The sequence below is a fragment of the Eschscholzia californica genome, unplaced genomic scaffold (genome assembly GCF_041429995.1).
Source record: "Eschscholzia californica isolate CP2 unplaced genomic scaffold, dmEscCali1.0.p SCAF_1, whole genome shotgun sequence".
Classification (NCBI taxonomy): Eukaryota; Viridiplantae; Streptophyta; class Magnoliopsida; order Ranunculales; family Papaveraceae; genus Eschscholzia; species Eschscholzia californica.
Genome location: NW_028238198.1, coordinates 46,862,357 through 46,876,780, shown reverse-complemented (window position 1 = coordinate 46,876,780; position 14,424 = coordinate 46,862,357).

Below are 14,424 nucleotides of genomic sequence, written 5' to 3'. Positions count from 1 at the left end.
ACTCTTCTCTAACTTACAAACCAAGTGTTCCTTACCTTTAACTTCAAACCATGTTGGTTGTTCCATAAACACATCTTCATCCAAGTCACCATGAAGGAAAGCGGTCTTGACATCTAGTTGTTCAATTTCTAGGTTCATACTTGCAGCCAATCCCAATACTAACCGGATAGAGGACATCTTCACCACCGGGGAGAAAATCTCATCAAAATCAATACCCTTCTTCTGCCCAAATCCTTTCACCACTAGGCGTGCCTTATATTGTGGTTGTGAATTTCTTTCTTCGGTCTGAACACCCACTTATTTTTAAGAATTTTCTTGTTCTTAGGTTTTTCAACCAACTTCAAAGTGTTGTTCTTATGCAAGGATTTAATCTCATCTTGCATAGCTTTCAACCACTCCTTCTTGTGTACATCATCTAGGGCCTCTTCATAACACTACGGTTCTCCACTATCTGTAACCATCACATACTTGTGTGGAGGATACTTGGTAGATGGTGCTCTCTCTCTAGTCGATCTTCTCAATTCAGCTGGTGCTTCATGTTGAACTTCCATTCCTTGCTCAACATCATCACCCATAGGAACATCTTTATGAGCTTCATCTTCATGATTTATTATCATGTGTAACCTTAGAAGAGATATGTGGATCTAGATCAACGAGATCATTACTATGATTCTCATGTTTCTCAACTTTCTCGAAGTCCTCAATAGTTTGATCTTCAAGAAAGACCACATCTCTACTTCTAATAATCTTCTTATCGACTGGATCCCATAACCTGTACTCGAATTTCTCATCTGCATACCCTAAAAAGATGCATTTCTTGGCTTTATCATCATCTAATGGTGCTGAAGGTGATAGATTGATTAGATAACATGAAATACGCATTGCCTCACCCCAGAAGCTTTTAGGCAGCTTAGATAGAGCATACATCTGATCCTCTCCACAATAGTGCGATTCATGCGTTCTGCTACACCATTTTGTTGTGGAGTTTTGGGAACTGTCTGTTCATGTCGAATACCATGGATTTTGCAATACTCTTCAAACGACCCGATGTATTATCCTCCATTGTCAGTGCGATTGCACTTTAATGATTTTTCTGTCTCTCGTTCTACCATGTTATGGAAATTCTTGAAAACTGTAAGTAACTGATCTTTGGTATTTATGACATATGTCCAAACTTTCGTGGAAGCATCATCTATAAAAGTAACAAAATACAACGCACCACCAAGTGTTTTGACCTTTAAAGGTCCACAAACGTCAGAATAAACGAGTTCCAAAACACTGGATTTTCTTTTAGATGCATTCCTTTGAAAGGAAACTTTATGTTGTTTTCCTACTAAATAATGAGAGCACGTGTTTAAATTTATACCTTTTATGTTCGGTAAGTCTTGTCGTTTAGCAAGGATTTGAAGTCCCTTCTCGCTCATGTGCCCGAGTCTTCTATGCCAAAGATCAGTGGAAAAATCTTTTTCAACTGCATGCAATTCTCCTTTACACAGTTTTTTTTTAGTCCTGTATAAAGTACAACACTTCTTCCCTCTTGCTATCACCATTGACCCTTTTGTGAGTTTCCACTTTCCATCACCAAAATGACTGTGATACCCTTCATCATCTAATACTCCTGTGGAGATTAGGTTATATCGAAGATCTGATATATGCCTCACATTCTTAAGAATCAATGTACACCTTGTGCTCGTCTCAATTTTCACTTATCCAATTCCTACAATTTTTGAGAAACCCAAGTTTCCCATCCTGACTTTGCCTAGGTCACCAGTTCTGTAAGATCTAAAGAAATCCTTACATGGAGTAGCATGATACGAAGCACCTGAGTCAACGACCATGTTGTTTCTAGTTCTGACTCAATCATACTTAAGCAAGTGTCTCCACAACCTGAGAGTAAGATGATGTCATCACCTGATGCAACTGCTACAACATTATCTTGTTTTTAATCATCTTTTGTATTTCCTTCTTTGGCTTCTTGCATTCACTCTTGTAATGACCCATTTTTCCACAACCAAAACATTTAGTTTCTTTCTTTGGTTTTGATCTTTCCCTCGACTTATCACGGTTATGAGGTTTTCTACTTTTACCCTCTCCCCCATCTTTTTGTAACAAGTGCTACTGAATGAGACTCGTCTAATGACGATTTCCTTCTTGTTTCTTCATACAACAAACTGCCTGTTACGTGGTTCATACGCATTATGCCATCAGGAGCAGAATTGCTAAGAGACACCACCAATGTCTTCCAACTATCTGGTAAAGAATTTAGAAGAAGTAAGGCCTGCAACTCATCATCCAAAACTAACATCATTGCAGAAAGCTGATTTACTAGACTTTTCATCTAATTCAAGTTTTGAGCAATTGAGATTCCTTCTTTATATTGTAATTTTCCTAGCTTTCTGAACAAGTAAGCTTTTTTGACATCTATCTTATAATCATATAATTCTTCTAATTTCCTCCATAGACTAAAAATGGAAGTCTCCGTCGATACATGATGAAAAACACTGGGTTCTGCCCATTGTCGAATAAATCCAACAACCTTTCGATCTAACACCTTCCAATCTTCTTCATCCATCTTCATCGGTTTTGTACGGTGATTTTCAATGGGTACAACTAGGTCTTTGCAGTATAACAAATCTTCCATTTTTGCTTTCCACGTTAAATAGTTTTCTCCATCTAAACTAATCATGCGATTAATATTCACTTCCATATTTCTGAACAATAAATCTAACCTGACTCTGATACCACTTGTTAGGAAAAATAACCTAATTAACTTATTCAGGAATATGAAGATAAACGATGTGAATGTAAAAGCAGAGACACCAAGATAATTTAACGTGGCAAAAAACCCCTCCAAGATAAAAGGTAAAAAATCACGGGACCTAGTCCATAAATCTTCCACTATAATTAAATAATGGGTTACACAATTCTTCCCTAAAGCAATAGGGGATGAACCAATTCTTCAAGATGTGTAGAAACATTCTAAGATAACAACTCTTCACCAAAACTATGGTGGGTAAACTAAACAAAGAAATAGAAATCTCTTACTCCTTAGGATTTGAACAAATCCTATATTACCAGAGGTTGAAGAAGATAACCACAAACTAAATTGCTTCACAAGATTAATAATCTTCTTTTCTTCAAACCAATATTCTTCTCTTTCAAACTCTCTTGAAAGAACCACTTCAGAAATCTCTCTTTCTCTGACTTCTCTTTGTTCTGAAAGTTAAGAATAATCTCTTCCCTTTTACAATGATAAATAGGGAGGTTTACCAATAGAAATAAGAATTCCTTTTTAGGTTTGAAAAAATAGAAGTTTCTATTTTCCCCCCAAATAAGGAATAAGAGAAATCCTATTTCAATTAGGAGTCCTTTTATTATAAGGAGGAACCCCAACATATTCTCCTTTGCAACATGATCTTTAATAAGAAAGAAAAATAGTGAACACCAGTATTTAACGTGGTCCAGCTGAAGATCCCTCGTAATCTCGACTTACTTTTATGCAAAAACGAATAACGAATCAACTTATTAATCTCCATAGCTACGAGTTATGAGATGATTCAGTACATTGAAGTGTTGAACAATAACCAAATGAATAAAATGCTAAGACCCAACTCATATTTATAGGGTTAATTAGGATTTCCTGGTTTCTTAATATCCATAACTAATCTAGGAAACTAGATAATACCTATCTAATGGTTGTATGAGATAATTACAATGGAACACAATTTTTTGGATCTTCAAATATCTTGGATTCCTATCAGATCTTTGGATCTTTGTCTACTGTATATGCTTGATTCTAATTAGCTACTGAATTAACCGATTAACCCAAATAAAAATTACTTCAAATTGTAATTTTGAAAAAGGGAATGGAGTGAATACTAATTATGTTAAATATATTATATGGGGTACTCCAAAATTGACTCACTAAACAAAACAAAGAAAAAGAAACATCTAACCTAGATAAACTGTTAACCCAAGTAAAAATTACTACAAATTTTAATTTGGATAAAGGATAATGTTAAATATATTACATGGGGTACTCTAAAACTGACCCACTAAAATAAAGAAAAATAACATCTAACCAAGTAGAAGTTTAACTAGGTTCTCTTTCAACAAAAAAAAAAAAAACTAGGTTCTAGGATTTAATAAAAAGATAGATATTGAATTATGGAATGGTGAATGGGAAAGCACTTCATATTTTAGTGAAAGGAAAATTGAAGATATGTTGGGAGAATAATATTATAATATTGGAGAGAGTGTGCATTCCACACAATAACCACCACCTTTCCTACATATCTTAATCATCAGTTATTTCTTTTTCTCTCTCTACAACCTCCCACTCAAAACCCAAAACCAATTTTGTTAAGGCATGTAGCATGGTGTTGCTCTAGATCTTGAAGAGGCTTCACTGGTTAGGTTTTGTTGGTGATTTGATGACACAATAATAAAATCAGTAGATGAAAAAGTCAGCTAAATTTTAAAATGTCAAATGAGTAAGAAATTTTTTATTTTTTATTTTGTTGAAAAGCATCATGAATAATAAAGATCCAATAATACAAACTAGTTCACACTCAAAAAAAGGGAAAAACAGTTTAAATATGATTACAATTATTTTTACGAGCCCATTTACAAGTTAGTCCGCCTGGTGATTGACGTTGTGTGAAGTGTGCGAGTAGATGATTTCTTTGAAAAGCAAACTATATTGTCAAATCGATTCGATGTGGCCTTGAGATTGCCACTAAACAGTTGTGGTGGTTCTTCTAAGATGATCAATGATGTTTTTGTTGTTTCTTTCGATGTGGAAGTATTATATTTTCTTCTCTAGGGCCCATGAGATGCCCGTTAATATTGCTTTACATCCACATTCTTCCGCGTTGCGACCTCCGGTAGTCTCTGATAGAGCTGATTGGAAAACTGATTTGGAGTCATAAACAATGCACATATTCCTGGCACTTTGGTAATGTTTTTGAAGGAGGCATATGTGTTAATTTTGATGAAGGGGACCATATGGAGCTAATAGTTGTAGCTTGGGTGTTGCCGGTAAGAAATTTGCCCTCCGGGAAGGCCAAGATTCTCTGAATTACTTAGCTTGGTGATTGTACCTGTTTCTGGAAACATAATTCGCACATGGTTTTCCAGATGTACCAAAGTATTGTGGCATATAGCGTAGATTGTGGCATATCCATAATAGTATGGTTTTCATTCCAAGATAGAATCCAATCTTTTACAGTTTTGATATTATCAGTTCGTATAGAAAAATAAAACCAAATTAGTCTAGCATAAGAGCAGTGTACAAGAGCATGGTCTATCATTTCCAAACTATCACAATGTATGCAGTTGAAAGTGTTACCAATAAAGTGACCAATGCGGTGTTTGACCGTTAGAATATGGGTGCAACATTTCCATAAAATAGTTTGATTCGAGGAGCGGTAGATAGGTCCTAGATGAAAGGCCAGTTGATTACCGGCTATGGACTATGATTTTTGGTCTCTCGAATGCGACGGTACATAGAACTGATGGTGCATTTGCCAGATTCTGTGAGGGTCCACTTCATTGTATCTTGACCATGTTCCTGTAAGGGTATGGTTTTGATAAGATTGCATATACAGGAATCAAAAGTAGTAGAAATAACCACATCATCCCGTTGGTTGTTATTGATGAGTTGGGAAACGCAGGTTAAAATTATGAGAGTTGTGGAGAGGAGGGGGATGATCTGGGATCCAAAAGTCTTTCAGATATTAATGTTAGTGCCTTAGTGTATTTCCCAGAAAATGAGGCTTTTGATGGCGGAGTGATGTTTAGTGATGGCTTTCCAGACCCAAAAATGGGCTCGTTGGCCGAATCTGAAACAGAGGATTTAGGAAAATACTTTCCTTTAAGGAATTTGACCCAGATCGACCGGTTCCGTATGAAATCGCCAGGCTAATTTGCTCAGGAAGGCCTGGTTATCGAGACCAGGGAGACGGATACGGAGCCCCTTTAGTTCCGAGGAAGGAAAATCGAGGACCATTGAATGGTGTGAATAGTTTTAGCTTTCCCCACCAGAAAGACCTTTAAGCGGTCTCAATACGTTTGCTTATGCCCTTAGGAAGGGCGAAGCATTGTATTTGGTATCGGGAACGACCGTGACTATTGTAGAAAGGACAATAAATATTGCGACCAGCTTGGGAAACAAGATTAGTTTGCCGCTTACCAAACTTTTGTTGGATTTGATCGAGGATAGACGAAAAGGGTATGATTTTATTCTTACCTATGAAGAGGTTGGTGGCTAGATATTGTCATACAACAACGATTGTCGAAATCAAAGATTGCGCATAAGCATCCGTTTGAATTTAGGGTGGGTGTGTTTAGAGAAGAAAATAATAGATTTTGCATAGTTAGTCATCTGAAAGGACGCCGAGCAAAAAGTGTCCTGGATTCGCTTAAGATTGTAGATGTTGTCCAGGTAGTTGAGACAAAAAATAATGCATTCATCCGCAAAAAGAAGGTTCTTAACTGCTAAGTCTGAGTGGGGAGTAGGATAACCGATGAAATCATAGGGATGCGTCTTCTAGTCAAGGAGTCGACTGAGACCTTCCATAGCCAAGGAGAAGAGGAATGGGGGGAGAGGGTCTCCCTGCCGAATACCTCTGCTGACAGCAAACACGGGACCCAGACGACCATTGATCAGGACAGACATAGATGAGGTGGTGCGACAATATTCAATAAGGTTGATCAAGTGAGTTGAGAAGCCAAGTTTTCTCATAATCTGGGCGAAGAAATTCTCATTCGATTCTGTCAAAGGCTTTGGACATATCAAGTTTAAGCCCAAAGCAACTTTTGGCTCCTTTCTGCTTTTTAAAAGAGTGGATTAGTTCCTGGCTCGGAATAATGTTATCAGTAATTTTTCGTCTATGGACATAGGCAGCTTGAAAGAGGGAGATGACAGAGGGGAACAACATTTTCAATCTATTAGCCATGATTTTGGTTATTGTTTTGTAGGTGGTGGTATTAATAAGACTTATAGGTCAGAAATCAGCTAGTGTTTGGGGAGTTTTGGTCTTAAGGATAAGACACAGGTGAGTGTGATTGGACTACGCCGGGAGTTGGGCAGTATGGAAAAATGACTGAACCATCTTTGTGATATCCTGGTTAACGTTATCCCAGTTGGATTGATAGAGAAGGAGGGATAGCCATCCGGACAAGGCGTTGCATCCGATTTAAGACTTTTGGATGCCTCATGAACCTCTCCAGCGGTGGGAATAACAGTGAGTGATTGATTCTGTGCAATAGTTATTTGTGGTTGGAAAAGGATAAGCAGATCTTCAGAGGTATGGGTTTCGGCAGAAGTGGAAATGCTGAGGAGGTGACTAGAGAAGATGTTAGCGATCTCCACCTCGTCTGAGGTCCAATTGCCGGTATTGTCCTTGATTGAAAAAATGTTATTTTTCCTATTTCTATTAACCGCAAGAGAATGGAAGTATTTGGTGTTCTTATCTCCCAAGGTGATGAAAGTATTTCGCTATTTCTCCTTCCAAATACTCTCTTATTTATGATAGAGATCTTCTAATTGTTGAGGTATACAATTATAAGAGTCTCGATCTTTTGCAGATTGAAGCCGATAGGTGAGGTTCTTGATTTGAGTATCAATGTGTCTGAAAACCTCTTTGTTCCATTTGGCTAATTTGGTTGCCAAGGAGTTGAGTTTGGATTGAATATACACTGGAGATTTAGACAAGGTACATCCAATGAACCAAGGGCCATCCGGGTGGACCATCTGAGTGGGACATCTAGGTGCGGATGAATTTGAATGACTTGTGGACTTGATGAGGGCGGGCTTTGGTGGTGAGTAAGATGGGATGGTGATACAATCCCACTCGAGGCAAGTGGGTTATCTGAGAGTGCGGGTGGAAGAGAAGCCACTGATTGTTGGCAAGCCCACGGTCCAGTCTGTGACGCCCCGTGTCCTAAAATAGACACGACCACGCCCCGACAACCTACAGAAGAGCCGAAAATCCAGTAGCATCTCCTCTGTAAATCGAACCGGTCATACCTGTAACCTGTCATGCAAACCATACATTCGCATACACAAACACAACGGAAGCTAGAACGAAACATAATTACTCTAACAAACTCTGGTTCAAAACTAAACCACCAGAACTCACTTAACTCGTGAGGCATCAATCCATACATCCTTATACAATTTATGTGATACATATATATGTTAAATGGTTCTCCGTGAATAAAAGTATAACTTAAAACTTAAGAAAACCAAAGTGAAATGAAATAGCACCAAAGTGGCACCCCGCCACAACCACTGCAATCCATCTGCTAACCCTGCCACTACAGATGATTCTCACCAGACTACTAAAAAAGTACTTGCATACTAAGAACTGGTAGGGAGTCAGTAACTCACCGACACGAGTTAAACTGGTACAGGAGTCCCAAAACAACACTACGATAAAACCCTTTTCGCAAGTAAACATGCACACATATAAATATATATATATATCAATCCTACTACTAACATACAATAGCAGACTTAACTTCCCACCAATAGTATGCCTCTCAATTAACAGGGAGTTACACAGAGAACTCTATAGTACTTTGGCTAGTACCGTCCCATACCGGCATTAACCAAGGTACTCAAGTTCTCTCGAGAAAGTGACGTACCCCTAGGTAGGTAAGCCCCTCTCCCACTAGGCGACTCCACAGTCATTGAAAAGCTAACCTCGTGATAAATATATACACCTAGCTTAACTAGATAAGTTTTAGCTTCACCGAAGTCGAATAGTCAGGTCGTCCCTCCCGTATTCGTGTTGGGACGAAAAGCATATTCTCATCGGTACCCTAGCATGCAACTATTTCTTCTGGTTTTGGAAAAGTATTTATTGTGTCAAAAACATAAATACTACTTTTTTCTTGTGAAAACATCATTCCCCCACAAGCTTAGCAGATCCAGAACTCGCCCATTACGCCCTCGACTGAGATAGGCTTTTTAAAACATTACTTATCTTATCACACAAAAGTGGAACAACAAAAAGTCATATCATAACGTGCAGGGGGATCTGATGCACCCGAAAAGGTTGCACACCCAAGCGGAGGTATCAAGTAGTAGCCGGTAAAACCGGAGTCGATCCAAGGATAGGAAGGTAGTTTGGATATCGAAGGGTAATATTCGTCGGTTTAAGTGTTACTAGCTAACCTAGACTAAGACGAAAAGGGAACAAAGGTAAATGAGGAGTTTTATAATCGAATAACTAACAAAAGAAGATAACAAATAAAACAAACTAAATTATCAATGTAAACAGGCGAGAGAGATTCGAGAGAGGAGTTGAAGGAACAAGAGTAGGGAGGCAACAAATAAGTGAGAGAAGTGTCGAAGTCCGGAATCCATGATAATAAACCTATAACTATGTACGGTCCAATCGAATGGATTGATGTAAATCTAGTCTCGATTCCTAAGGTGGACGTTCATAAGCACTACGTATATCCGGAGATAATACTTAGTCAAACAAACTTCCTAAACGATTAAAACCGAATCATCGAAAATGTCGTCTAGTCGCCTAACTATGTGAAGTGCATGACAAGACACATGAAATTGGGATCTAGACTACGATCGATATCGATCACTTTACCTAATCGATTAACTATGTGAAGTACTTGATAAGACACATGAAAAACGATTGAAACAAGTAATCAAAATAAGAGAACATCAATTTATTATCAAGCTCATTAAATCATCTCAAACATAGTCATAAAATTCATCACATTTCATCCATATAATCGACACACTTGATTTAGCTAAACATGGTGATAAGTAATAAATGAAAAGAAGACGATGAGAAATCCCCCTTTTTCGATGTGGTTCGAGGCTAGGATCGTCGGAAATTATGAGTTTTTAGTTGCAGCCGATCTCCCCCTAGCAATTTTCTGGGTTCCCCATAGCGACCACCATCATCTTCTCCATTTAGAACACAACCTCCATTAAAGCTTCACCAAGCTTTCTCTCTCTAATCACTTTTAATCAAAAACCAAATCAAACCACATGGGTAGCTAGCCAACAACATGGGGAGTAAAAGCCCTAAGGTTTCCGGCCGAGAAAGTTACCGGAAACCCTAGAAAAGTCCGGCCAAAGCATTAACACAAATCCGGCCAAGTCATCAAAATCCGGCCAAGAGGTGCTGTCCCGTGCTAGATCCGGCAGTCCCGAGCATGAAGATGCGTCCCGTGACTTCGTATGAGGTTTACCGAGCACGTCCCGTGAAGTCCGAGCAGGTGGAAGCCGTCCGAGCTGCTGCTGGATGCGTCTGCAGCAGCTCCCGTGAAGAACAGCAGCTCCCGTGGAACGTGCTGCTGTTCCCGTGGACGTGCTGCTGCTCCTTCCCGGCCGTGCAGCTGCTGTGCTTCCCGCGACTTGCCCGGCGCGACTTGGCTGCTGCTGTTCCCGCGACTTGTCCGGCCAAGCTTTGGCCGGCCTTGGTGATGGCCGGCCTAGCTTGGCCGGCTCCTTCTCTCTTTCCCTCTTTGCTCTTTCAAAACCCTCTCTTTCAAGCTCTCTCTCTAGCAACCAAGAACACAAACCCTAACCACCCTCTCTCTCTTTTTTTCTTTCTTGCTTGGGGAAGAAGATGAATAGTAGTAGATAGATCCCTTGACCCTTTTTTTCTCACTTGTGTATACACAACCCTAGACTTAGTCAAACTTGACTAAGTCTTAGGACATTTTGACTTGGACCAAAAAGGTGCCCATAGATACTCTATTATTCTCTTCCTCTTTGGGCTCTTGAGTTGGGCTTCTTTCTAAAGCAAGGGAGTGCCTTCATAGAATCCTTGTTTCAAGACCGAACCTCGGCTTCTTTCGTTCACAACTTCTCCGTCCGAACTCCGAATCGACTTCCGTTTTCACCGTCGGGCTCGTCATTGACTTCACTTGTTGTTTGACTTCTAATTTTGACCAAAATGACCAAAATACCCCTGGTGCTCTTTTCTTCCCTTTTGCCGCATAAGATGAAAATGTGATAATTCACTCTCTTTATTCCGAATTACACGCCAAAGCCCAAATAAACTACCTAGCAATAAAAACACATAAATAATTAGAAATAAAACCCGAAAAGAACTAATTAATCAAAGTTAAGTGACCTAAATGTGGCATTTTCACGCCACATCAGGATCCCAATCACCAAACCAATTGGGCGGTCAAAGGTGTACAACCTCTGAGCCCCGAGGGTAAGAACAAACAGGCTTACAGTCCAATCTAGCGGTCAAGGGTAGCAAATCCCTGATCCCCGAGAGTCCAACCTAAACGAGAATTCTGGCCAGAGAGTGGAGCACTACAACTGCCAAGACCCTCGTGACTCGTCTCAGTCCACTTCACCAATCACATATAGCATACGAAATCAATATGTTTTCAAAACATCGATTATCACAATCCGTTTCACAAACCATTTCTCAAGAAATCATTCGTAAGACATGTTTGCATATATAAAACCATCGTATCAATAAAGTATCGTTCACGATACAAATCTCATCGAAATCAGAGTCTAAATCATTAACACCATCAATAATCAATAATCAAAACAACGATACAACTTTCATTGAAATCAAGGGTTTAAATCATGCATATATGATCGCCTACCATCTTTAGATAGTGATGCATGCATATCTCCTACTTCTAGCGTGAATCTAGACAATAATATAAAAGAAAACAAGAGATCACCCCTACCTAACGATTTAGGAATCCGTCCTCCTTCGCTTTGCCTCGACCAACTCGCTCCCATTCGTTTCAGCTTTCATTCTAACAACCTAGACAAGTATAAAGCTTAGATTCTTCGACAAGAATCTTAACACAAATAACCCGAAAGAACAATACGAAAAGAAATAACAAAAGAGACTTGACTCGCATTAACGCCTGAGGAACCCGAGTGCCTCTATTTTGTCTTAGATTCTTTCCCGTCCCAATTCTGATTCGTGTTGATCATACCATACATCTCTAGAAAGCTAATTCAATTTATGACATTTTATTAATTAGTGCCTCAGCCAAATATAAAGTGTATGGTCCTCGAAATAGCAAAATACAAAAAACAACGAAACAACATTTCCTAACAGCGTGCTGTGCACTATAACCACCCTAACTCACTTATCTGAACTCCAAACGACATGTACCATACCATTTCGGAAAGCTAACATCCTAAGCTACGAGTTTTGTGTTTCGGGAAAGTCTGTTCGAATACTCTAACATGCCCAGATTGTTCGACAACAGACTGCGTTGCGCAGTCCCTGGTTTTAGCCACATATGAATCGTCAATCACACCTTTAATTTCTACCATTACTTTCTCTAGACTAAGGAATTGCCCACTGCTTCAGCATGAAATCAATGATCTACATAAGATAATCAATATGATTGCAAATTATCCGAGAATCTCCAATAAATCAGGAAAAATCGCTTCCGGGAATAACCTTCCTACTATATATGAAAAATGGCAACCTCCTCAAAATAATTTTATTAAGATCAATGTAGATGCATCTTTTACGAATATAATATCCAATATGGGAATTAGCATAATTGCTCATAATGTAGAATCGAAGTTTTTCGGTGCATAGGTAAAATCTTCTAGAGCTAGGAACAGTGAAGAGAGCGAAGCTATTGCAATCTTACTAGGTATTGAATGGGCTAAAGATATGAACCATACTTTCATCATCATAGAAAGTGACAACATCAACCTTATCAAACATCTGAACGACACACAACATGCAATACAATGGCAATCTACCAATTACATAAAGAAAATACAGGAATGCAGGAAAGAATTTCAGATGATCAAATTCACTTACACCAGGAGAGAACTTAATACAATGCAGACAAGCTAGCAAAATGGGCGAGGAAGAAGAATATTATCAAAGTGTGGAAGAATGTACCTTGTATCTTAGCTGGCAAATATTGTAATAACGTTTTGATTTAATTGAAAGTTAGTTCAACAAAAAAAAAAAAAAGGACTCCTCTCATAAAAAAAAAAAGAAATTGCCCATAATCATATGCACTTCTAAAACCCCCAAATTTCATACACATAAACCCTAAATTTGAATTTATCTCAAAGAATTGGCTATCTCACCTTGAATTCTTTGATGACAGATTACCATTATGTTGTTTAGTTCTCCTCCTTAATTGACTAGTCCCTACAATGCATGTATGAAGAACTCCATTAAAACTAATTCAACTCAAATCACCATGGATGTCTAGAGAGAGAACCAAAATTCTTACCAATTTCTCGGCAAAACCTGTCTTGATCACTTCTTGAAGTTGGAATTTGACAAAACTAAGTAAATCCCCTTTGCATTCTTCCCAACTCCTCTCTTGATCGAATTTTTCTTCTCCAACGAAACTCCAAAGCTACTCTTGACTCGGTTGAAAGAAGGAAAGTCGATTCTGATTTTCCCCTAAAACAGCAGAATTTCAACTTTAATCCCTGGATTTGTCCGGATTGCAAAAAGCTCCCTGATTATGATCAAATTTCACTTTTAGTCCTGTTTTAACCCAACCCAATTGCCTGAATAGCCCTTCATCAACCTTATTGTTTTATTCCTGTTATCTGAAAACTTAGGATGTTACACAGTCTCTCTTGGATGTGGGTGCCGTTCAATTGCCTGTTGGACCAGGTATAAGGACATCTAGAGTAACCGAGGTCAGAAAGGCCCATCTCTACAATGATGGATTTGATTTTGTGCAAGGTAGATGGGAGTCCCTCGTTGTCTCCTGATTTTTCACTGGGTGAAAGATGCAGTTGAAGTCCCCGAGAATGAGCCAGGGTTTCTTAATAATTTGGCCCAAACTAATTAACTTTCTCCAAGGTTCTATTTCGTTAGGTTTATCAAGGCAATTAACCATGCATAGAAGCCCGCGGATAAGAAAGAATAGTTGCTATGGGTATGAGTGTCTGAAGCATGTATCATGTTTTGGTCTGAATGGAGGACGTCAATATTCAAGGCCTTGTTTCAGAAGAGAGCAAACATGTCAGCCTTATTGATCAAATCCGCCATGTAAGAGTCGAACTGGTTATGGAGGTTAAGAAGTTTCCTAAGGTTTGTGTTGATACTTTTGGTTTCCGACAGAAAAATCATATCGGGGTTCTTATCTTTAATGAGGGACCAAAGGTGTTTGCGGTTGACAAACTTTCCACAACCTCTAACATTCCATGAGAGGACTGTAAGGTCAGAGTGGCCAAAAGAGGACATTAAGTTCAGAGGGCAATTGTCCATGATGAGGGGAAACAAGACAGCAAGATATATACTAAATAAAACCAAAGTAAAACAACAACATGTTAAATTAAACTAGAGAAGTAATCTACTGAGACAGAAAATACTGAAGATAACAGAGAAGGTAAATACAAACTGAGAGCCTCTAGCTAAAGTAGGGGACTATACAAAAAAAGAAACTTTCGAAGCAGTC